General features: G+C 42.9%; 4 non-coding genes across 4 annotated transcripts; all 4 read right to left on the bottom strand.

Moving 5' to 3' along the window:
• Nucleotides 1-562: 562 nt before the first annotated feature.
• Nucleotides 563-651, bottom strand: trnar-ucg (transfer RNA arginine (anticodon UCG)). Its single transcript is given in 2 exon segments — nucleotides 563-598; nucleotides 615-651. It is a non-coding gene; the product is annotated as a tRNA-Arg (tRNA).
• A 3,029-nt stretch (nucleotides 652-3,680) lies between these two features.
• Nucleotides 3,681-3,769, bottom strand: trnar-ucg (transfer RNA arginine (anticodon UCG)). Its single transcript is given in 2 exon segments — nucleotides 3,681-3,716; nucleotides 3,733-3,769. It is a non-coding gene; the product is annotated as a tRNA-Arg (tRNA).
• Nucleotides 3,770-6,798: 3,029 nt separating this feature from the next.
• Nucleotides 6,799-6,887, bottom strand: trnar-ucg (transfer RNA arginine (anticodon UCG)). The gene is given in 2 exon segments: nucleotides 6,799-6,834; nucleotides 6,851-6,887. It is a non-coding gene; the product is annotated as a tRNA-Arg (tRNA).
• A 6,128-nt stretch (nucleotides 6,888-13,015) lies between these two features.
• Nucleotides 13,016-13,104, bottom strand: trnar-ucg (transfer RNA arginine (anticodon UCG)). Its single transcript is given in 2 exon segments — nucleotides 13,016-13,051; nucleotides 13,068-13,104. It is a non-coding gene; the product is annotated as a tRNA-Arg (tRNA).
• Nucleotides 13,105-26,687: the final 13,583 nt, after the last annotated feature.

The raw sequence follows: 26,687 nt of genomic DNA, 5'->3' as shown, positions 1-26,687 counted from the left end.
GACAGTGAGGGACGTAGCTCTCAGATTCTGACGTTAGTTTGCTATTCGGCCCATCGTGCCTGTGCTGTCTCTCAGAGACCGATCTCATGAGTCCCCCTCTCCATCGTTCTGCTAATGCTTTCCCTTTGATGAAGTGATTATTTTTTGAGACATTACTTCACCAACGAGCTGCATCCTTGTCAGTAAAAGGTGAATTTGGCAATGAGGTTAAATGTGATTGACGACAAAAAACCAGGGGAAAATGTTCAACACAATAACGACGAAGCTGGGGGCATACTGGATCAGCAGTCCATTGCCTGAACCTCTCAGTCACCTTGTCTCCTATTTACTACAAAGTCAGACATCCATCCCCTACTTTTTGCATTCAAACAGAAATAATGTGCACGAAAGTCTACTTCACCGCTTTTTCTGGCGGTGGAACCAGATCGACAGTGATGAAAATGTGCCATTAGCTTCTTAAAGCAAACAGCCTTCCTTTACTTCAGGTGACTGACTGTCCGAGATGGTTGGTTTTGAGGCAGAATCAAAACAAAGAATATAACATTTCACGCGGCGAGTTAGCTGACCGCGGCAGGACTCGAACCTGCAATCTTCTGATAACATCACAGTTACAATCGAAGTCAGACGCCTTATCCATTAGGCCACGCGGCCGCTACGATCGGCACCAAATTTGTTGTTTTTTATATTGAGAGCAAATTTGGGACAAGGATTATATCAAGGAGTGGATATCGGAAAACATGAGCATATTTTGAGTAATGAATTGATGCGCTGCGATATGGATGTGCACGGACACTGGCAACGTCAATGTAGCTTGAAACACAACAGTTTAACAATTCGGTTATCGCAGCTGAAATCACACTCCTTTTTAAATATACAGGATGATTCAGATTATGAGAAAATACGTCATAAAGGGGCAATTGATGAACCGGAACTGACAACCATCCCGTTGAAACAGACACCGAATGATCCTGGACAGGAAGCACATCCCTCTGACACAGCTGTAGAATGGTCGTTCACGGACAGCAGTTCCCTTTCAATAGAATAAAGTGGGATTTCTATCATTCCTGAATGCAATTGTGCTGTGCGTGAGTGAGCGCGGGTCTCAAGACCACGCGGGGCTGGGATGTTGTTGAAGCGACAGGTCATCGACAAGCAGGAAAGAGGGAGGGAAGTAAAACCAACCCAGACAAAAAGACAATTTAAAACATATATATATTTATCATAATAAGAAAATAAATAAATATAAAATTTTATTGCAAAAAATTGAATTTGATTTGATTTAAATAAATAACTAATTGTTTCTTAATCTATATATTTTTGGTTGAACGAAGTCTGTGCGACTGCATGAAATCCACTGGAAATCAGGGCGTGCAGTCAATAAATATCCAAACACAGTAAGCCCATGGTGTAAGACAAGTCACGAGGGAAGATGTTAGCAACAAAGGCGATCTTTTAAAGTCGCGAGTGCCTTGCTGCAGGATCAGACAGAAGCTGCGTGTGCTGTGAAAGAGGTGAAATGTAATAGAGCCAATGTAGGCAGAACAGAAAAAGCACATGTATTGTGAAAGTTAAAAAGTAGGGAATGTGTGTAAATATACGCATAAATAAATATTTATACATATATTTAGATAACAAAGTCAGTCAGTCAGTCATGTCTTGTCTTATCTTGATTTGATTTGCATTTGAAAATAAGGGGGAAGGAGCTCATCATGTCACACAGCCCATCCGCAAGCTCTCGCTAAAATCGCTATGTTTCTAACTTATATAATGTGCCTTCTTTCAGATGTGGAATAGCAAAATCCCACAGCAGATTCTTCTCCTGTCCGGCAGTCCCCGAATGCGTGTTGAATCAAATTAGTGTGGCTTCTAGTTGCATGTAATGCATGTTTCCTCCCATGACATGAAATGCACAGTAAGATCGCACAGAATGTTTGCACGCACTCCCTCACTTACACAAACACACCAACAAACTAAAATTCCTGCAACCTCCAAAGGCAGTTTTTGAAATTTGAAATTTGAAATCCGGGACAGACGGCACATTCCTTTTAAACAGATACATAATGATCCGATACTGATAGCACACCATTTTGGAGAGACAGAGAATACCCCGGGCAGACCAGCACATCACCTTAAAAGGGATACAGAAACACAATGAAAAAAAACAAAGAATTATGTAAAACTCAGCAGGTCGTGATCATTCCGTGGATGAAGATCCCGGGCTCACGTTCAGTCAGATGATCATTCCGATATTTTAAGAAAAATGTAAAGTTTACAGATTTTTTCCACGAAAATAGCGCCTGGAAAAAAATAGGCAGCGTGGAAGGACAAAAGGGAATGTCTGTGATACAGTGGAGCGTAGGAGTGATTGAATAATAAATGGCACAATGCGAAAAGGCAAAGTGGGTGGTAAGCGGGCAATAAAGTAACAAAGGATGGACCAGAGGTGGTGTTAGTGGGAACAGCAGAACCATTAGCAGACAATGGGAGCGATGCTTATGATCCGATACGTTGAACCGAATGTTGAGGCCAGAACACTATAACATGCCTAGAATGTAGGGTTTGAAAGCCTTTTAATCAGACCAGACAGCTTGGCCACCCCGGATTGATTTCCTGTACGGTTTAAATTCGGCAGCCAAGGGACTAAATCCAAAGCCAGCTTCTCATATCTTTTCAGCGCTCGACAATCAGGACGCACTCATATTCAAGGCAGAGTCTGTTTCACGTTGAAGTTGAGATTGACGCTGAATGTATGCTTATACCAATGGAGGTGAGCACATGCGTGCAGAAAGGACGATATACTGATCAAGTATTGGCCGGAATCAAACCCGGGTTTAGGTTGTCCAATGAGACACAGAAGCGAGTGCATCTGAGGTACATGAAAGTTACTCAGTTCGGTGAGTTTCACTTTGCTCCTGGGAATCTCCAGGATTTTTGGACTCTGTGTGAACAACGGAGTGCAATCACACGTTTTAATTTGAAACATGTCAGTTTTCTCACATGTCGACCTGCTGAGAAGGGGTTTTTTGACTAAAAGTTGGCAGGGCTCGTCCGGGACCTCTCGCATTTCAATTATTAAAATCCCAAAGCGAGAATCATATCCCTAGACCAACGAGCCGCCGACAGTGAGGGATATCGCTCTCAGATTCTGACGTTAGTTTGCTATTCGGCTCATCGTGCCTGTGCTGTCTCTCAGAGACCGATCTCATGAAACCCCCTCTCCATCGTCCTGCTAATGTTTTCCCTTTGATGAAGTGATTATTTTTTGAGACATTACTTCAACAACGAGCTGCATCCTTGTCAGTAAAAGGTGAATTTGGCAATGAGGTTAAATGTGATTGACGAAAAAAAACGAGGGGAAAATGTTTAACACAATAACGACGAAGCTGGGGGCAGACTGGATCAGCAGTCCATTGCCTGAACCTCTCAGTCACCTTGTCTCCAATTTACTACAAAGTCAGACATCCATCCCCTACTTTTTGCATTCAAACAGAAATAATGTGCACGAAAGTCGACTTCACCGCTTTTTCTGGCGGTGGAACCAGATCGACAGTGATGAAAATGTGCCATTAGCTTCTTAAAGCAAACAGCCTTCCTTTACTTCAGGTGACTGACTGTCCGAGATGGTTGGTTTTGAGGCATAATCGAAACAAAGAATATAACATTTCACGCGGCGAGTTAGCTGACCGCGGCAGGACTCGAACCTGCAATCTTCTGATAACATCACAGTTACAATCGAAGTCAGACGCCTTATCCATTAGGCCACGCGGCCGCTACGACCGGCACCAAATTTGTTGTTTTTTATATTGAGAGCAAATTTGGGACAAGGGTTATATCAAGGAGTGGATATCGGAAAACATGAGCATATTTTGAGTAATGAATTGATGCGCTGCGATATGGATGTGCACGGACACTGGCAACGTCAATGTAGCTTGAAACACAACAGTTTAACAATTCGGTTATCGCAGCTGAAATCACACTCCTTTTTAAATATACAGGATGATTCAGATTATGAGAAAATACGTCATAAAGGGGCAATTGATGAACCGGAACTGACAACCATCCCGTTGAAACAGACACCGAATGATCCTGGACAGGAAGCACATCCCTCTGACACAGCTGTAGAATGGTCGTTCACGGACAGCAGTTCCCTTTCAATAGAATAAAGTGGGATTTCTATCATTCCTGAATGCAATTGTGCTGTGCGTGAGTGAGCGCGGGTCTCAAGACCACGCGGGGCTGGGATGTTGTTGAAGCGACAGGTCATCGACAAGCAGGAAAGAGGGAGGGAAGTAAAACCAACCCAGACAAAAAGACAATTTAAAACATATATATATTTATCATAATAAGAAAATAAATAAATATAAAATTTTATTGCAAAAAATTGAATTTGATTTGATTTAAATAAATAAATAATTGTTTCTTAGTCTATATATTTTTGGTTGAACGAAGTCTGTGCGACTGCATGAAATCCACTGGAAATCAGGGCGTGCAGTCAATAAATATCCAAACACAGTAAGCCCATGGTGTAAGACAAGTCACGAGGGAAGATGTGGGCAACAAAGGCGATCTTTTAAAGTCGCGAGTGCCTTGCTGCAGGATCAGACAGAAGCTGCGTGTGCTGTGAAAGAGGTGAAATGTAATAGAGCCAATGTAGGCAGAACAGAAAAAGCACATGTATTGTGAAAGTTAAAAAGTAGGGAATGTGTGTAAATATACGCATAAATAAATATTTATACATATATTTAGAAAACAAAGTCAGTCAGTCAGTCATGTCTTGTCTTATCTTGATTTGATTTGCATTTGAAAATAAGGGGGAAGGAGCTCATCATGTCACACAGCCCATCCGCAAGCTCTCGCTAAAATCGCTATGTTTCTAACTTATATAATGTGCCTTCTTTCAGATGTGGAATAGCAAAATCCCACAGCAGATTCTTCTCCTGTCCGGCAGTCCCCGAATGCGTGTTGAATCAAATTAGTGTGGCTTCTAGTTGCATGTAATGCATGTTTCCTCCCATGACATGAAATGCACAGTAAGATCGCACAGAATGTTTGCACGCACTCCCTCACTTACACAAACACACCAACAAACTAAAATTCCTGCAACCTCCAAAGGCAGTTTTTGAAATTTGAAATTTGAAATCCGGGACAGACAGCACATTCCTTTTAAACAGATACATAATGATCCGATACTGATAGCACACCATTTTGGAGAGACAGAGAATACCCCGGGCAGACCAGCACATCACCTTAAAAGGGATACAGAAACACAATGAAAAAAAACAAAGAATTATGTAAAACTCAGCAGGTCGTGATCATTCCGTGGATGAAGATCCCGGGCTCACGTTCAGTCAGATGATCATTCCGATATTTTAAGAAAAATGTAATGTTTACAGATTTTTTCCACGAAAATAGCGCCTGGAAAAAAATAGGCAGCGTGGAAGGACAAAAGGGAATGTCTGTGATACAGTGGAGCGTAGGAGTGATTGAATAATAAATGGCACAATGCGAAAAGGCAAAGTGGGTGGTAAGCGGGCAATAAAGTAACAAAGGATGGACAAGAGGTGGTGTTAGTGGGAACAGCAGAACCATTAGCAGACAATGGGAGCGATGCTTATGATCCGATACGTTGAACCGAATGTTGAGGCCAGAACACTATAACATGCCTAGAATGTAGGGTTTGAAAGCCTTTTAATCAGACCAGACAGCTTGGCCACCCCGGATTGATTTCCTGTACGGTTTAAATTCGGCAGCCAAGGGACTAAATCCAAAGCCAGCTTCTCATATCTTTTCAGCGCTCGACAATCAGGACGCACTCATATTCAAGGCAGAGTCTGTTTCACGTTGAAGTTGAGATTGACGCTGAATGTATGCTTATACCAATGGAGGTGAGCACATGCGTGCAGAAAGGACGATATACTGATCAAGTATTGGCCGGAATCAAACCCGGGTTTAGGTTGTCCAATGAGACACAGAAGCGAGTGCATCTGAGGTACATGAAAGTTACTCAGTTCGGTGAGTTTCACTTTGCTCCTGGGAATCTCCAGGATTTTTGGACTCTGTGTGAACAACGGAGTGCAATCACACGTTTTAATTTGAAACATGTCAGTTTTCTCACATGTCGACCTGCTGAGAAGGGGTTTTTTGACTAAAAGATGGCAGGGCTCGTCCGGGACCTCTCGCATTTCAATTATTAAAATCCCAAAGCGAGAATCATATCCCTAGACCAACGAGCCGCCGACAGTGAGGGATATCGCTCTCAGATTCTGACGTTAGTTTGCTATTCGGCTCATCGTGCCTGTGCTGTCTCTCAGAGACCGATCTCATGAAACCCCCTCTCCATCGTCCTGCTAATGTTTTCCCTTTGATGAAGTGATTATTTTTTGAGACATTACTTCAACAACGAGCTGCATCCTTGTCAGTAAAAGGTGAATTTGGCAATGAGGTTAAATGTGATTGACGAAAAAAAACGAGGGGAAAATGTTTAACACAATAACGACGAAGCTGGGGGCAGACTGGATCAGCAGTCCATTGCCTGAACCTCTCAGTCACCTTGTCTCCAATTTACTACAAAGTCAGACATCCATCCCCTACTTTTTGCATTCAAACAGAAATAATGTGCACGAAAGTCTACTTCACCGCTTTTTCTGGCGGTGGAACCAGATCGACAGTGATGAAAATGTGCCATTAGCTTCTTAAAGCAAACAGCCTTCCTTTACTTCAGGTGACTGACTGTCCGAGATGGTTGGTTTTGAGGCATAATCGAAACAAAGAATATAACATTTCACGCGGCGAGTTAGCTGACCGCGGCAGGACTCGAACCTGCAATCTTCTGATAACATCACAGTTACAATCGAAGTCAGACGCCTTATCCATTAGGCCACACGGCCGCTACCAACGGTACCAAATTTGTTGTTTTTTATATTGAGAGCAAATTTGGGACAAGGGTTATATCAAGGAGTGGATATCGGAAAACATGAGCATATTTTGAGTAATGAATAGATGCGCTGCGATATGGATGTGCACGGACACAGGCAACGTCAATGTAGCTTGAAACACAACAGTTTAACAATTCGGTTATCGCTGCTGAAATCACACTCCTTCTTAAATATACAGGATGATTCAGATTATGAGAAAATACATCTTAAAGGGGCAATTGATGAACCGGAACTGACAACCATCCCGTTGAAACAGACACCGAATGATCCTGGACAGGAAGCACATCCCTCTGACACAGCTGTAGAATGGCCCTTCACGGTCAGCAGTTCCCTTTCAATAGAATAAAGTGGGATTTCTATCATGCCTGAATGCAATTGTGCTGTGCGTGAGTGAGCGCGGGTCTCAGGACCACGCGTGGCTGGGATGTTGTTGAACCGACAGGTCATAGACAAGCAGGAAAGAGGGAGGGAAGTAAAACCAACCCAGACAAAAAGGCAATTTAAAACATATATATATTTATCATAATAAGAAAATAAATAAATTTACAATTTTATTGCAAAAAATTGAATTTGATTTGATTTAAATAAATAAATAATTGCTTCTTAATCTATATATTTTTGATTGAACGAAGTCTGTGCGACTGCATGAAATCCACTGGAAATCAGGGCGTGCAGTCAGTAAATATCCAAACACAGTAAGCCCATGGTGTAAGACAAGTCACGAAGGAAGATGTGGGCAACAAAGGCGATCTTTTAAAGACGCGAGTGCCTTGCTGCAGGATCAGACAGAAGCTGCGTGTGCTGTGAAAGAGGTCAAATGTACTTGAGCCAATATAGGCAGAACAGAGAAAGCACATTTATTGTGAAAGTTAACAAGTAGGTAATGTGTGTAAATATACGCATATATAAATATTTATACATATATTTATATAAACAAAGTCAGTCAGCCAGTCATGTCTTGTCTTGTCTTGATTTGATTTGCATTTGAAAATAAGGGGGAAGGAGCTCATCATGTCACACAGCCCATCCGCAAGCTCTCGCTAAAATCGCTATGTTTCTAACTTATATAATGTGCCTTCTTTCAGATGTGGAATAGCAAAATCGCACAGCAGATTCTTCTCCTGTCCGGCAGTCCCCGAATGCGTGTTGAATCAAATCAGTGTGGCTTCTAGTTGCATGTAATGCATGTTTCCTCCCATGACATGAAATGCACAGTAAGATCGCAAACACGTTTGCACGCACTCCCTCGCTTACACAAACACACCAACAAACTAAAAATCCTGTAGCCTCCAAAGGCAGTTTTTGAAATTTGAAATTTGAAATCCGGGACAGAGAGCACATTCCTTTTAAACAGATACATAATGATCCGATACTGATAGCACACCATTTTGGAGAGACAGAGAATACCCCGGGCAGACCAGCACATCACCTTAAAAGGGATACAGGAACACAATGAACAAAAACAAAGAATTCTGTAAAACTGAGCAGGTCGTGAACATTCTGTGGATGAAGATCCCGGGCTCACGTTCAGTCAGATGATCATTCCGATATTTTAAGAAAAATGTAAAGTTTACAGATTTTTTCCACGAAAATAGCGCCTGGAAAATAATAGGCAGCGTGGAAGGACAAAAGGGAATATCTGTGATACAGTGGAGCGTAGGAGTGATTGAATAATAAATGGCACAATGCGAAAAGGCAAAGTGGGTGGTAAGCGGGCAATAAAGTAACAAAGGATGGACAAGAGGAGGTGTTAGTGGGAACAGCAGAACCATTAGCAGACAATGGGAGCGATGCTTATGATCCGATACGTTGAACCGAATGTTGAGGCCAGAACACTATAACATGCCTAGAATGTAGGGTTTGAAAGCCTTTTAATCAGACCAGACAGCTTGGCACCCCCGGATTGATTTCCTGTACGGTTTAAATTCGGCAGCCAAGGGACTAAATCCAAAGCCAGCTTCTCATATCTTTTCAGCACTAGAGAAACAGGACGCACTCATATTCAGGGCAGAGTCTGTTTCACGTTGAAGTTGAGATTGACGCTGAATGTATGCTTTTAACAATGGAGGTGAGCTCATGCGTGCAGAAAGGACGATATACTGATCAAGTATTGGCCGGAATGAAACCCGGGTTTAGGTTGTCCAATGAGACACAGAGGCGAGTGCATCTGAGATACATGAAAGTTACTCAGTTCGGTGAGTTTCACTTTGCTGCTGGGAATCTCCAGGATTTTTGGACTCTGTGTGAACAACGGAGTGCAATCACGCGTTTTAATTTGAAACATGTCAGTTTTCTCACATGTCGACCTGCTGAGAAGTGGTTTTTTGACTAAAAGTTGGCAGGGCTCGTCCGGGACCTCTCGCATTTCAATTATTAAAATCCCAAAGCGAGAATCATAGCCCTAGACCAGCGAGCCGCCGACAGTGAGGGATGCAGCTCTCAGATTCTGACGTTAGTTTGCAATTCGGCCCATCGTGCCTGTGCTGTCTCTCAGAGACCGATCTCATGAGTCCCCCTCTCCATCGTTCTGCTAATGATTTCCCTTTGATGAAGTGATTATTTTTTGAGACATTACTTCACCAACGAGCTGCATCCTTGTCAGTAAAAGGTGAATTTGGCAATGAGGTTAAATGTGATTGACGACAAAAAACCAGGGGAAAATGTTTAACACAATAACGACGAAGCTGGGGGCATACTGGAATTAGCAGTCCATTGCCTGAACCTCTCAGTCACATTGTCTCCTATTTACTACAAAGTCAAAGATCCATCCCCTACTTTTTGCATTCAAACAGAAATAATGTGCACGAAAGTCTACTTCAGCGCTTTTTCTGGCCGTGGAACCAGATCGACAGTGATGAAAATGTGCCATTAGCTTCTTAAAGCAAACAGCCTTCCTTTACTTCAGGTGAGCGACTGTCCGAGATGGTTGGTTTTGAGGCAGAATCAAAACAAAGAATATAAAATTTCACGCGGCGAGTTAGCTGACCGCGGCTGGACTCGAAGCTGCAATCGTCTGATAACATCACAGTTGCAATCGAAGTCAGACGCTTTATCCATTAGGCCACACAAATTTGTTGTTTTTTATATTGAGAGCAAATTTGGCACAAGGGTTATATCAAGGTGTGGATATCGGAAAACATGAGCATATTTTGAGTAATGAACAGATGCGCTGCGATATGGATGTACACGGACACAGGCAACGTCAATGTAGCTTGAAACACAACAGTTTAACAGTTCGGTTATCACAGCCGATAATCACACTCCTTTTTAAATGTACAGGATGATCCGGATAATGAGAAAATACATTTGAAGGGGCAATTGATGAACCGGAACTGACAACCATCCCGTTGAAACAGACACCGAATGATCCTGGACAGGAAGCACATCCCTCTTACACAGCTGTAGAATGGCCCTTCACGGACAGCAGTTGCCTTTCAGAAGAATAAAGTGGGATTTCTATCATTCCTGAATGCAATTGTGCTGTGCGTGATTGAGCGTGGTTCTCATGAGCACGCGGTACTGGGACGGTTGTTGAATCCACAGGTGATAGACAAGCAGGAAAGAGGGAGGGAAATAAAACCAACCCAGACAAAAAGACAATTTAAAACATATATATATATTTATCATAATAAGAAAATAAATAAAGTTACAATTTTATTGCAAAAAATTTAATTTGATTTGATTGAAATAAATAAATTATTGTTTCTTAATCTATATATTTTTGATTGAACGAAGTCTGTGAGACTGCATGAAATCCACTGGAAATCAGGGTGTGCAGTCAGTAAATACCGAAACACAGTAACCCCATGGTGTAAGACAAGCCACGAGGGAAGATGTGGGCAACAAAGGCCACCTTTTAAAGTCGCGAGTGCTTTTCTGCAGGATCAGACAGAAGCTGCGTGTGCTGTGAAAGAGGTCAAATGTAATAGAGCCAATGCAAGCAGAACAGAAAAAGCACATTTATTGTGAAAGTTAAAAAGTAGGGAATGTATGTAAATATATGCATGTATAAATATTTATACATATATTTATATAAACAAAGTCAGTCAGTCAGTCATGTCTTGTCTTGTCTTGATTTAATTTGTATTTGAAAATAAGGGGGAAGGAGGTCATCATGTCACACAGCCCATCCGCAAGCTCTCGCTAAAATCGCTATGTTTCTAAATTATATAATTTGCCTTCTTTCAGATGTGGAATAGCAAAATCCCACGGCAGCCCCCGAATGCGTGTTGAATCAAATCAGTGTGGCTTCAAGTTGCATGGAATGCATTTTTCCTCCCATGACATGAAATGCACAGTAGGATCGCGCAGAACGTTTCCACGCACTCTCTCACTTGCACAAACACAAAAACAAACAAAAAATTCTGCACCCTCCAAAGGCAGTCTTTGAAATTTGAAATTTGAAATCCGGGACAGAGAGCACATTCATTTTAAACAGATAGATAATGATCCGATACTGATAGCACACCATTTTGGAGAGACAGAGAATGACCACGGGCAGACCAGCACATCACCTTAAAAGGGATACAGAAACACAATGAACAAAAACAAAGCATTCTGTAAAACTCAGCAGGCCGTGAACGTTCTGTGGATGAATTGCCCGGGCTCACGTTCAGTCAGATGATCATTCCGATATTTTAAGAAAAATGTAAAGTTTACAGATTTTTCCACGAAAATAGCGCCTGCAAAAAAAATAGGCAGCGAGCAAGGACAAAAGGGAATGCCTGTGATACAGTGGAGCGTAGGAGTGATTGAATAATAAATGGCACAATGCGAAAAGGCAAAGTGGGTGGTAAGTGGGCAATAAAGTAACAAAGGATGGACCAGAGGATGTGTTAGTGTGAACAGCAGAACCATTAGCAGACAATGGGAGCGGTGCTTATGATCCGATACGTTGAACCGAATGTTGAGGCCAGAACACTATAACATGCCTGGAATGTCGGGTTTGAACGCCTTTTAATCAGACCAGGCAGCCTGGCCACCCCGGATTGATTTCCTGTAAGGTTTAAATTCGGCAGCCAAGGGACTAAATCCAAAGCCAGCTTCTCACATCTTTTCAGCGCGAGAGAAACAGGACGCACTCATATTCAGGGCAGAGTCTGTTTCACGTTGAATTTGAGATTGACGCTGAATGTATGCTTACCCCTATGGAGGTGAGCTCATGCGTGCAGAAAGGAAGATACACTGATCAAGTATTTGCCGGAATCAAACCGGGGTTTAGGTTGTCCAATGAGACACAGAGCGGAGTTCATCAAAGAGACATGAACTTTACTGAGATCGGTCTGTTTCACTTTGCTCCTTGGAATCTCCAGTATTTTTGGACGCTGTGTGAACAACGGAGTGCAATCACACGTTTTAATTTGAAACATGTCAGTTCACTCACATGTCGACCGGCTGAGAAGTCGTTTTCTGACTAAAAGTTGGCACGGCTCGTCAGGGATTTGGACCCGGGACCACTCGCATTTTAATTATGAAAATCCCAAAGCGAGAATCATACCCCTAGACCAACGCGCCGCCGACAGTGAGGTACGTAGCTCTCAGATTCTGACGTTAGTTTGCTATTCGGCCCATCGTGCCTGTGCTGACTCTCAGAGACCGATCTCATGACTCCCCCTCTCAATCGTCCTGCTAATGTTTTCCCTTTGATGAAGTGATTATTTTTTGAGACATAACTTCACCAACGATCTGCATCCTTGTCACTAAAAAGGTGAATTTGGCAATGAGGTTAAATGTGATTGATTAAAAAAAACGAGGGAAAAATGTTGAACTCAATAACGACGAAGCTGGGGGCATACTGGATCAGCAGTCCATTGCCTGAACCTCTCAGTCAACTTGTCTCCTATTAACTGCAAAGTCAGACATCCATCCCTTACTTTTTGCCTTCAAACAGAAATAATGTGCAGGAAAGTCTACTTCACCGCTGGTTTTGCCCGTGCGACCAGATCGAAAGTGATGAAAATGTGCCATTTGCTTCTTAAAGCAAACAGCCTTCCTTCACTTCAGGTGAGTATCTGTCCGAGATGGTTGGTTTTGAGGCAGAATCAAAACAACGAATATAATGTTTCACGCGGCGTGTTCGCTGACCGCAGCAGGACTCGAACCTGCAATCTTCTGATAAAATCACAATTACAATCGAAGTCAGACGCCTTATCCATTCGGCCACGCGGCCGCTCCGTGCGGTACCAAATTTGTTGTTTTTTATATTGAGAGCAAATTTGGGACAAGGGTTATATCAAGGAGTGGATCTCGGAAAACATGAGCATATTTTGAGTAATGAACAGATGCGCTGCGATATGGATGTACACGGACACAGGCAACGTCAATGTAGCTTGAAACACAACAGTTTAACAATTCGGTTATCACAGCTGATAATCACACTCGTTTTTAAATGTACAGCATGATCCGGATAATGAGAAAATACGTTTTAAAGGGGCAAATTATGAAGCGGAACTGACACCGAATAATCCAGAACAGCAAGCACACCGCGGTTAGAAAGATGTAGAATGACCCTTTGACCTCAGCAGTTCCCTTTTATAAGAATAAAATGGGATTTCTATCATTCTTGAAGGCAATTCTGCTGTGCGTGAGTGAGCCTGGGGCTCAAGACCACGCGAGGCTGCGACGGTTGTTGCAGCAACAGGTGATAGACAGGCAGGAAGGAAGGAGGGAAGTAAAACCAACCCAGACAAAAAGCCAATTTAAAATATATATATATTTATCATACTATGAAAATAAATAATTTTACAATTTTATTGCAAAAAATTGAATTTGATTTGATTTATATAAATAAATAATTGTTTCATAATCTATATACTTTTGATTGAACGAAAGTTGTGTGACTGCATGAATTTCACTTGAAATCAGGGGGTGCAGTCAGTAAATACCCAAACACAGTAAGCCCATGGTGGAGGGCAAGCCGCGAGGGAAGATGTGGGCAACAAAGACCTTCTTTTAAGTCGCGAGTGCCTTTCTGCTGGATCTGACAGCAGCTGCGTGTGCTGTGAAAGAGGTCAAATGTAATAGAGCCCAGTGCAGGCAGAACAGAATAGGTACATTTATTGTGAAAGTTAAAAAGTAGGGAATATTTATAAATATACGTAAATATATATAAATATATATAGATAAACAAAGTCAATCAGTCAATCATGTCTTTTCTTGTCTTGATTTGATTTGTATTGAAAATGAGGGGGAAGGAGGTCATCATGTCACACAGCCCATACGCAAGCTCTCGCTAAAATCGCGATGTTTCCAACTTTTGTAATTTGCCTTCTTTCAGATTTGGAATAGCAAAATCCCACAGCAGTCTCTTCTCCTGTCAGGCAGTCCTCGAATGCGTATTTCAATCAAATCAGTCTGGCTTTAAGTTGCATATAATGCCTTTTTTCTCACATGAAATGAAATGCACAGTAAGATCGCCCAGCACGTTTGCTCGCAATCTCTCGCTTACACAAACACACAAACAAACTAAAATTCCTTCACCCTCCAAACGCAGTTTTTGAAATTTGGACGCTGTGGGAACAACGGAGCGAAATTACACGTTTTAATTAAAAATATGTCTGTTTTCTCACATGTCGACCGGCTCAGAAGCGGTTCTTTGACAGAAATTGGCAGCGCTCGTCCAGCACCTCTCGCATTTCAAATATGAACATCCCGAAACAAGAATCAGACCCCGACACCAAGGAGCCGCTGACAACGAGAAGCGTAGCTGTCAGAATCTGACGGTAGTTTACTATTCGGCCCATCCTGCCTGTGCTCACTCTCAGAGACCGATCTAATGAGTCCCCCTCTTCACAGTCCTGCTTAGGTTTTCGCTTTGATGAATGTATTATTACATTGCATAAACAAACTGCAGTATCCTTGTCAGTAAATGTTGAATTTTGCCATGAGATTAAATGTGATTGATAAAAAAAAACAGAGGGATCAAATATTTAAAACAATAACGACGAGGGTGTGAGCACACTGGATCATAAGTCCATCGCCTGAACCTCTCGGCCACCTCGTCTCCTATTTACAACGACGTCAGATATCCATCCCTTACTTTTGCATCCAAACAGAAATAATGTGCATGAAAGTCGACTTCACTGCTTGTTCTGCCCGTGCAACCAGATCGACAGTGATGAAAATGTGCCATGAACTTCTTAAAGCATACAGCCTTCCTTAACTTCAGGTGAGTGACAGTACGAGATGGTTGGTTGTGAGGCAGAAAAAAACAAAGAATATAAAATTCGACAAGGCGAGTTAGTTGACCGCAGCAGGACTGGAACCTGCAATCTTTTGATAACGTCGACTTTTATAATTGAAATCAGACCCTTAACCATTAAGCCACGCGTCCACTGCTAGGTACCGAAAATTTGTTGTTGGTTATATAGAGAGCTAATTTGGGACAAGGGTGAAATCAATGAATGGATGTCGGAAAACATTAGCATATTTCGAGCAATGAATAGATGCGCTGTGATATGGATGCGCACGGGCACAGGCAACGTCAATGTAGCTTGACACATAACAGTTGAACAATTCGGTCATCGCAGCTGAAATCAACTCCTTTTAAAACTATACAGGATGATTCGGATTATGAGGAAATACGTCTTAAAGGGGCAAATTATGAATGGGAACTGTCATCCATCGCGTTTAAACAGACATCGAATGATCCGAGACTGCAAGCACATCCCTCTTACACAGATGCAGAATGACCCTTGGCGGACAGCAGTTCCCTTTTCAAAGAATAAAACGGGATTTCTATCATTCCTGATGGCTGCGCGTGAGTCAGCGTGGGGCACTGGACCACGCGGGGCTGGGAAGTTGTTGAAGCCACAGGTGATAGACAGGCAAGAAGGAGGGAGGGAAGTAAACCGACCCCGACAAAAAGCCAATTTAAAATATATATATATTCATCATAATAAAAAAATAAATAAATTTACAATTTTCTTGCAAAAAATTGAATTTGATTTGATTTAAATAAATAAATAATTGTTTCATAATCTGTATATTTTTGGTTGGACGAAGGCTGAGTGACTGGACGAATTCCATTGGAAATCAGCGGGTGCAGTCAGTAAATATCCAAACACAGTAAACCGATGGTGGAAGACAAACTACGAGGGAAGATGTGGGCAACAAAGGCGATCTTTTAAAGTCGCGAGTGCCTTTCTGCTGGATCTGACAGCAGCTGCGTGTGCTGTGAAAGATGTCAAATGTAATAGAGCCCGGTGCAGGCAGATCAGAAAAAGCACATTTGTAGTCAAATTTAAAAAGTAGGGAATGTATATAAATATACTTATATATAAATATTTACACATGTATATACATAAATAAATTCAGTCAGTCAGCCTTGTCTTATCTTGTCTTGATTTGATTTGTATTTGAAAATAAGGGGGAAGGAGTTCAACATGTCACACACCCCGCACGCAAGCTCTCGCTAAAATCGCTATGTTTTATCCAGCTTTTACCACTAGGTGGGAAAATTCAGCTTATGATTTGCGGCGGTGCAAAAGCTTACCGGCCCGCCTTCTAGTTTACTGAAATTATGATGTCAATCGTCATGCAGTGCTCTACCATCACCCCGGATGGAAAATTAGGCCCTAACGCCTCATTATACGCCCTCCCCTGGAAACGGCTGAAAAAACAGACATCCGCAGGGTGCAGCAGGCAGTATTTGCGGCATATTTAAATAGAGTGATGAGGATCCGACATCGCAGGTCACATTGACTGCAACAGTTGCACACAGCACACTGGCTGAAGTTCTGACTTGAAAGCGGCAGCTTTATTTGACATTACAGTGTCCTAACAACGTCAGTGGTGTGAGTTAAAGATCTCATGATCTCCGGTGCCAGAAGTCTGACTTTTTCGACGTGCAGAGAAAATCAGTAAATTAAGGAAAGATAACTTTGAGGTCTGAGGCGTGAACTGGCTAGAATAGACTGGCAAATGATACTTAAAGGGCTGACGGTGGATAAGCAATTGCAAACATATAAACATCACATGGATGAACTTCAGCAATTGAACATCACTGCCTGGAGTAAAAATAAAACGCGGAGGGTGGCTCAACCGTGACTAACGCGGGAAATTAATGATAGTGTTAAATCCAAGGACGAGGAATATAAATTAGTGAGCAAAATCAGCAAACCTGAGGAATCGGAGGAATTTAGAATTCAGCAGAGGAGACCAAAGGTTTTAATTAAGAGTGGGAAAATAGAGTATGAGAGGAACCTTGCTGGGAACATAAAAACTGTCTGCAAAAGTTTCTATATATATGTGATGAGAAAAGGATTAGTGAAGACAAACGTAGGTCCCTTGCAGTCGGATTCAGGTCAATTCATAATGGGGAACAACGAAATGGCAGACCAATTGAACAAATACTTTGGTTCAGTCTTCATGAAGGAAGACACAAATAACCTTCCAGAGGTACTAGGGGATAGAGGGTCTAGTGAGAAGGAGGAACTGAAGGAGATCCTTATTAGGCGGGAAATTGTGTTCGGGAAATTGATGGGATGAAAGGCCGATAAATCTCCAGGGCCTGATATTCTGCATCCCAGAGTACTTAAGGAAGTGGCCCTCGAAATAATGGATGCATTGGTGATCATTCTCCAACAGTCTATCGAATCTGGATCAGTTTCTATGGACTGGAGGGTAGCAAATGTAACACCACTTTTTAAAAAGGGAGGGAGAGAGAAAACGGATAATTATAGAACGGTTAGCCTGACATCAGTCGTGGGGAAAATGTTGGAATCAATTATTAAGGATGAAATAGGAGCACATTTGGACAGCAGTGACCAGATCGTTCCAAGTCAGCATGGACTTATGAAAGAGAATCATGCTTGACCAATCTTCTGGAATTTTTTGAGGATGTAACTAGTAAAGTGGACAAGGGAGATCCAGTGGATGTGGTGTATTTGGACTTCCAAAAGCCTTTTGACAATGTCCCACATCAGAGATCGGTCTGCAAAGTAAAAGCACATGATATTGGTGGTAACATACTGACGTGGATAGAGAATTGTTTGGCAGACAGGAACCAGAGAGTCGGATAAACTGGTCCATTTCAGAATGGCAGGCAGTGACTAATGGAGTGCCGCAGGGCTCAGTGCTAAGACACAAGCTCTTTACTACATAAATTAATCATTTAGATGAAAGAATTGAGTGTAGTATTTCTAAATTTACAGATGAAGCTGAACTGGCTGGCGTTGTGCGCTGTGAAGAGGTCGCTAAGAGGCTGCAGGTTGATTTGGACAGGTTAGGTGAGTGGGCAAATGCATGGCAGATGCAGTATAATGTGGATAAATGGGAAGTTATCCACTTTGGAGACAAAGCAATGAAAGCAGAATATTATCTGAATGGCGGCAGATTAGGAAAAGGGGAGGTGCAATGAGACATGGGTGTCATGGTACATCAGTCATTGAAATTTGGCATGCAGATATAGCACCAGTGAAGAAGGCAAATGGTATGTTGGCCTTCATAGCTAGGGGTTTTGAGAAGAGGAGCACTGAGGTCTTACTGCAGTTGTACAGGGCCTTGGTGAGGCCTCATTTTGAATATTGTGTTCAGTTTTGGTCTCCTAATCTGAGGAAGGACTTGCTTGCTATTGAGGGAGTGCAGTGAAGGTTCACCAGACTGATTCCAGGGATGGCTGGACTGACATATGAGGAGAGACTGGATCAACTGGGCATTTATACACTGGAGTTTCGAAGGATGAGAGGCGATCTCATAGAAAGATATAAGATTCTGAGGGGACTGGACAAGTTAGATGCAGAAGGAATGTTCCCGATGTTTCAATTGTGAAAATCTTGAAACAATCCTACCCCAAGTCCAACAAGCCGCCGCCGACAGCGAGAAGCGTAGGTCTCAGACTCTGACGGTAGTTCACTATTAGGCCCATCCTGCATGTGCTGTCTCTCAGAGACCTATCTAATTCGTCCCCATGTCCATCGCCCTGCTTATGTTTCCCTTTGATCAATATATTATTAATTTGAATCATTACATGATCAAGGTGCAGCATCCTTGTCATGAAATGTTGAATTTGGCCATGACATTAAATATGATTGAAAAAGTAACCGAAGGAGTCAATTGTTTAACCTGCACAGCATACTGGATTAGACGTCCATCGCCTGTCGTTCGCAGCCACCTCGTTTCCTATTAACAGCTACGTCAGCAATTGAATTTGCTTCTTTTTTGCATTCAAACCGAAATAATGTTAAAGAAAGTCTACTTCACCGCTTGTTCTGCCCGTGCAACAGGATCAATATTGAAAATGTGCCATTACCTTCTTAAAGCAAACAGCATTCCTTTCCTTCAGGTCAGTGACTGTACGAGATGGCTGGTTTTGCGGCAGAATGACAACAAAGAATACAACATTTCGCGCAGCAAGTTAATTTACCGCGGCACGACTCAAATCTGAAAATTTCGGATAACGTCGCGGTTACAATCGAAGTCAGATGCCTTATCCGTTACGCCAAGCGGCTGCTGCCATGAGGAAAAACATTGTTGTTTTTTATATTAGGAGCACATTCGGGGCAATAGCTGTACAAAGGAGTGGATTTTGGAAAAGATGAGCATATTTCAAGTAAATGAACAGAAGCGCTGCGTTCTGGGTGCGCACTTTAGCTGGGCTTCGAACTTTAAACACAACAGCTTAACAATTCGGTCATCACAACTGAAATCAGACTCCTTTTCAAAATATACATAGTGATCCGGGACTATGCGAAAATCTGTCTTGAAGAGAAAGATTGTGAACCGAAACCTACAACCATCCCGTTTAAACAGACACAGAATGATCCGGGACTGCAAGCACATCCCTTTTACACCGGTGTAGAATGACCCTTCACTGATAGCAGTTCTCTTTTAAAAGAATAAAGTGGGATTTCTATGATCGCTGAAGGCAACTGTGCTGTGCATGAATGAGCGTGGGGCTCAGGACCACGCGAGGCTGGGAAGGTGATTGAAGCCCCAGGTGATAGACAGGCAGGAAGGACGGAGGGAAGTAAAACCCTCCAGAAAAAAAACAATTTAACAACATTTATCTACTTAATTTTTTAAGAAATGTATTGATAAGAATTTTAGTTCACAAAAATTCAAATTGATTTGATTTCAATAAATATATCATTAATTAATCATGTATTTATTTTTTGATCGAACGAAGGCTGTGTGTGTCTAGATGTTTACCATTGGAGATAAGGGTTTGCACGCTGTAAATACCAACAGGCACCGTCAGCCCATGGTGAAAGACAACCCAGGAGGGAAGATGTGGGAGGCAACGGCGATCTTTTAAAGTGACATGTGTCTGTCTTCTGTTTTTCAGATGTGCAATGTCAGGATCCGACAGCAGCTGCTTGTGCTGTGAAAGTGGACAAAAGCAATCGAGTCCAGTGCAGGCAGATCAGAAAAAGCACATTTATTGTGAAAGTTAAAAAGCGGGGAGGTATACATTGTACATACATATACACTCACACACACACACACACACACACTTATATACTTATAAATATATATATATATATATATATATAAAAACAAAGTCAGTCAGTCAGTCATGTCTTGTATTGTCCTGTTTTGATCTGATTTGAATTTGAAAATAAGGTGGTTAAATTCATCATGTCACAAAGCCCACACGCAAGCCCTGGCTGAAATCCGTATGTTTCTAACTTGCGTTTTTTGCATTTTTTCAGATGTGGAATGGCAAGATCCCACAGCAGATTCTTCTCCTGTAAGATATTCCACTAAGGAGTGTTCAAGCAAATCGGCAAGGCTTCAAATTCCATTTGATGACTTTTTTCACACATGATATGAAATGCCATGCACGATCGCACAATTTGTTTGCACTCTCTCCCTCTCTCTCTTACACAAACTCACAAACAAACTAAAATTCCTACACCCTCCAAAGGCAGTTTTTGAAATTTGAAATTTGAAATCTGGAATAGACAGCACATCCCTTTTAAACAGACACATAATGATCTGGGACTGATAGCATATCCCTTTTAAACAGACACAGAAATTTGCGGGACTGTAAGCAAATCCCTGTGAAGCAGACATAGAATGTTCTTGGACTGAGAGTTCTTTAACTTTAAACCGACCCAGAATGACCTTGGACTGAGAGCAAATCTTTGAAAACAGACACAGATTGATCCTGGACTGACAGCAAATCGGTTTAGACAGACACAAACTGATGGGTGACCTCTCGCATTTCCACTGTGAATATCACAAAGAGAGATTCATATCCCTCGACCAACGAGCAGCCGACAGTAATTTGCGTAACCCATTCTGTATTAAAGCGGCATATTCTGACGGTAGTGAAGAAAGCTATTCGGCCCAACGTGGCTGTGCTGTGTCTCTGAGAGAGCCGACAAATTAGTTCCCCTCTCCATAGTCATGCGAATAACAACATAAGAATGTAAATTTTACCTTTGATGAATATATTGGGCCTGAAGTCATTGTGCTCGGCTTACCCCAGGCGCTCGGCTGCAAATAGTGATAACGTTCCACACCTACCTTTTGCTCCTGCAGCCTCCGCATCTGAGACCTTCTCTTCCCGCGCTTCGCAGTGCATTCACGTCTTGGAGTTGCGGAGGGAGAAGCTGGATTCACGTGGCTCTGGACAGCCAATGCAGGTACAGTATTATCATTCGTAATAATAGCATCTCCGGAAGTAGGGATTCTCAGTATTACGAATGAAAACGCCGCCATCACCCAAACACACATCAAAGTAAAAAAAAAAAACACCTCACGTATGTAATATTATTTTAAATTTAAGTTAACAAATGTGTTGGAAAAAAATATATTATTCGGATTTTTTTAAATGTTGATATTTAGGGTTTAAAATAAACCTTCCTTAGTGGACAGAGTTTTCATACATAAACATTTTATTACATTTTATTTCTATATGTTTTTATATTTTTTACATGTTAGAAAACAATTACGCTGATAAAAGCAGGCTATGCACCTGCTTTCCCAGTCGCAAGCAATTTAAGGACATTCGCTGGGCAATTGATGGGCGAATAGTACACACTCACGCGATTGTCATTCTCCTGAAGAAGCGTTGGGTCTGACAAGCAAGAATTTGAAATTGGAAAACCTGGTTTTCAGTGCATGCGCCTCGCACGCCAAAGAAGGGCTGTTGTGGGTCCTTGCCGGTTGCGTACTTACTCCGTGCAGACCCAGTGAGGCTGGAATTACAGGCCCTATATTCATTTGAGACATGACATGACCAAAGTACAGCTTCCTTGACAGTAAAATGCAAATTTGGCCATGAGGTTTTATGTGATTAACAAAACACCAAGAGGCTTCAAATGTTTTGCACAATAAGTACAAGTATGGGATTCAGAGCCACGCATGCCGATCACAATGGATTAGCAGTTATTCGCATTAAACTCTGGGCCACCTCCTCTCCCGTTTGAAGCAACGGTAGGCATTCAATGTCCTGCTTTTTGCATCCAAACAGAAATATTCTGCAAGAATGTCCACTTCACCGCTTGTCCTGCCTATGCAAGCAGATCGACAATGTTGAAAATGTGCCATCAGCTTGTTAAAGCAAACGGCTTTCATTACTTCAGGTTGTGTGCACACGTGGAATTAAATGCACCAGATACAGCAGAAGTAGGAGCTGCTGAAACAGCGGAGTTAGGATATTCATAAAAAGAATGAACTGGGATGGTGCAACAGAAAAGGGGAACTCGGAGCTCCGGAAACACAGGAATTCGGAGATCCGGAAACAAGGTAATTAGGAGCTCCAGAAACATCAGCATTGGTTGATCTCCAGAAACAACGGAATGAGAGTGCCCTCGAATGCTGGGAAATAGGATCAAGAAACAGTTGAATTAGGATCTCCAGAAACACGGAGAATTAGGATCAACAGAAACAGGGGAATTAGCACCGACATCTACGGGGGAATTAGGAGACCGTAACAGAAACCTGAAAATTAGTAGAGAGCTCCATAAACAGGGAAATTACGAGACAACTACAGTTAAAATGGAATTCTTAGCTCCAAATACTGGGAAGTTAGGAGAGGGCATCATAATCAGGGAAAGTAGGAGCGCCAGACATAGGGTAATTAGGAAGAGGAAAATTAAGAGCGCCAGCACTTTAAGTTATAAAGCAGGGTAATTAGGAGCAGCAGAAACGGAGAGTTAGCAGTTGAACAAAGAGGTGAACTAGGATCACCTAATACAGGGGAATTATGAGCTCCAGTGACAGGGGCATTATTTACTCCAAAACATGGGACAAAGATGCTACTGAAACAGTAGAACGAGGAGCTGCAGAAACAGTGTAATTGGAGCGCCAGAAAGAGGATAATCTGGAGTTCCTGACACAGGGAAATGAGGAGCACCTGAAACTGGTGAATTAGAAGCTGCTGAAATAGATAAATGAGGAATGCAAGAAAATGGAGAATTCGGATCTCCAGAAACAGAGGGATAAGGAGTTCCTGAAACAGAGGGATAAGGAGCTCCAGAAACAGCTGAATTAGGAGCTCCAGAAACAGTGGGATAAGGAGCTCCACAAACAGGGGAATTAGAAGTTCCTGAAACAGAGGGATAAGGAGCTCTAGAAACAGGGGAATTAGGAGCTCCTGAAACAGAGGGATAAGGAGCTCCGGAAACAGAGGAATTAGGAGCTCCTGAAACAGAGGGATCAGGAGCTCCTGAAACAGAGGAATGAGGATCTCTTGAAACATGGGGAATTCAGAGCTCCGGGTACATGGAAATTAGGAGTTTCAGAAACAGGGGAATTATGACCACCAAAAACAGGAGTATTAGGAGATATTTCAGTACTTGCACCTCTAAATATCAATTGTCAGGCACATTTTCTAAGTATAATATACTCTGATCCATCTTTCTTAGGTTCAATATGAAATAATTTACACATCGTCACTGGGACCTATATCTGCATACTTATTTTCACAAATACATAATAAGCGTCTCTTTGCAACGTTATGTTCCAAGACACTATTTACAGTGCCAATTACATTTTTATTCACTAAAATTGGACGAGAGAGCGGAACTGGAAAGTGCCTCCCCGTTTGTTTGTCGTTCTCTATCTCCTCACGTCTGTCTTTCTTTCTATCTCCCCATCTGTTTCCAACACTCTCTTACCCAACATGTCACTCCGCGTCTTTCGCGCCAGTTGTGTAACCCCCATCTGTCTTTCTCTGTGCACCTCCCGCCTGTCTCTCCGTCTGACTCCCACTGTCTTTTGCTTTCCTCTGCTGTTATCTCTATTTCTGTCTCCCCGTCTGTGCCCATCAGTCTCTCCCCCTCCTTCCCTCTCCCGTCTGTCTCTCGAGTCTGTCCCTTGCATTTCTCCGTCCGTCTAGCCCCGCCGTCTGTCAACCTTTCTCTCTCACTGTCTGTCTCTGTCGTTACCTCCCTGTCTCCCTCCTGTTTAGCTCCCCCGTTTGTCACCATCTCTGTCTCCCCAGTCTTGCTCTCTCTCTCCTTAACTTTTCTGTGTCTGTCTGATTCGTCTGTTCTAATTCTGTCTTGCCCGTTTCCCTCTGCTGTATCTCTCTCCCCTTCTACATCCTCCCGTCTGTCTACCACCATCAGCCTCACACACTCTGTAACCTTCTTTTACATTTCCAGTCGGTGATCTCCATCACACGGTCTCTCGCTCTCTCTCTATCACCTCCTGTAGTTCTCTCTCTCTCACTGTCCCCCCGCCCCGCCGCTCTCTATCACCTTCCTATCTCTCGCCTGTCTTTCTCTCGCTCTCTCTGCTGCCTCCCTGGCTCACCAGTTTTCCGATTCCCGTCGAGCACCGTCTCAGCCTTTGTCTTTGTAACATATCATCTACCTACCGCAGCCTGTCGCAATGCACCATTCTTCCAGTTGATCTCTATCCTAACACACCCAATTTGTTGCTTTCTCTCTCTGTCTCTCGCTCCCCCAGCTCTTTTTCTTTGTCTACCACGTCGTTTTCTCCCTGTCTTTTCTGTTTTCTGCCCATTTCTCTCCCGCGTCTGACCCACTAAAACCCTCCACACGTGTACACACTTCGTCATCAAACCCGCCTGTCCCTGTCGATCAATCTCTCATTCTCTCTGTCACCGTCAACTGTTTATCTCTCTTTACCTCGCCGATCTGTCTATCTGAGTCCGCCTTCTGGTTATCTCCCACTTTCTCCCCACGTCTGTCTCCCCACTGTCTCTTCATCTCATTTACTTTGTCCCATCTATTACCCCGCCGTCTGCCTCTGTCTCTATATCTCTCTCTGGCGGCCTCTTTCCCTGTCTCCAAAGTTTAAAAAAATGAATTCAGAAATGTGGGCGTCGCTACCAAGGTCTTCCTTCCTTTATTGCCCTTCTGAAACTGCCCCGGAGAAGGTGGTGGTGAGCCGACTATTTGTAACCGCTGCAGTCCGTGTGGTGAAGAGACTCCCGCAGTGCCGACTTTGTCGCTGCAGTTTGATTCAACTGAGTGTCTCGCTGGGCCATTGTAGAGGGCATTGAAGTGTCAACCACATTGCTCTGCGTCTGGAATCACGTTTAGCCCAGACCAGGAAAGGAGGGCATATTTCATCCCCTGAAGGACATTAGTGAACCAGATGGATTATTATGACAATCCAGTATTAACATGGTCATTTCTGATACTAGCTCTTTCAATCCAGATTCATGTAATTAACTCAATTTAAATTCTGCAGCTGCCATGGCAGGATTTCAACTTACATCTCGGCGATCTTCAGACCAGGCCTCTGGATTAGTAGTTCAGTAACATTCCCACTCTGCTACCCTGTGGTTTCTCTCGCTCTCTCTCTCGGTGTTTTCCAGATCTGTCTCCTCCTTCTTTCTCCACCACCTGCCTCTCTCTGTCTTGCCATCTGTCTTTTTCCACCGCCAGTCTCAATCACTCTATCTCTCTCCCCACCCTCCTACCCGTGTCTGTCTCTCGCTCTGATCCGCCGAATGTCTCTCTCATTCTGCTTCCTCGTATGTCTTTCTGGTCCTGTCTCTCCTGTATGCCTCTTTCTCTGCCTCTGTCTCCTCATCTGTCTGCCGTTGCTGTCTGCCGCATTTGTTTCTCTCGCGGTTTCGCCCTTTTTGCCCCGATTGTTTCACCAAAACTCTCTATTTACCTGTCTCTTACAGGTCTGTCTCATCCCCTCTCTCCCACTCTCACTGCCTCACCCCACCGTCAGTCTCTCTCTCTTTATCTCGAACTCAGCCCAGTGTGTTATCTTTCTGGCTAACGCCCATCTGTCTCCCCTGTCTGTCAATTACTGTCCCCTTCCACCATTCAACCCCGTCTGCCTCTGTCTGTCGCTCTCTATCTGCATTCGTCAGTCTTCCATTTCTGTCTACCCTGTCTGTCACGCACTTCCCCCTTCCATCATTCTCCGTCGCCTGCCTCCTCCCTTCTGCCTTCCACGTCTATCTCTCTTTTTGTCATCAATCATAACTTCCACCGACCCAGTTTGTCTCCATCCGTTTCTCACCTGTCGGTCGGTCGTGCCGCCCACTCCCCTCAGTATTGTCGCTCTCTATATCCCCCAACATAATTAACTCACTCTGTCATCACTCCGTGGCATCGAACAGGAAATTAGAGGTGCATGCAATAAGGGTGCAGCATATAATGGGTGACTTTAATATGCAAATAGATTGGGCGAACCAAACTGGAAGCAATACGGTGGAGGATGATTCCTTGAGTGCAGATGGGATGGTTTTCTAGACCAATATGTCGAGGAACCAACTAGGGGGGAGGTCATGTTAGACTGGGTGTTGTGTAATGAGAGAGGATTAATTAGCAATCTCGTTGTGCGAGGCCTTTTGGTGAAGAGTGA

This window comes from Pristiophorus japonicus, chromosome 25, assembly GCF_044704955.1.
Source record: "Pristiophorus japonicus isolate sPriJap1 chromosome 25, sPriJap1.hap1, whole genome shotgun sequence".
NCBI lineage: Eukaryota > Metazoa > Chordata > Chondrichthyes > Pristiophoridae > Pristiophorus > Pristiophorus japonicus.
The sequence above is the reverse complement of the archived record's forward strand: the minus strand, read 5'-3'. Positions and strand labels throughout refer to the sequence as shown.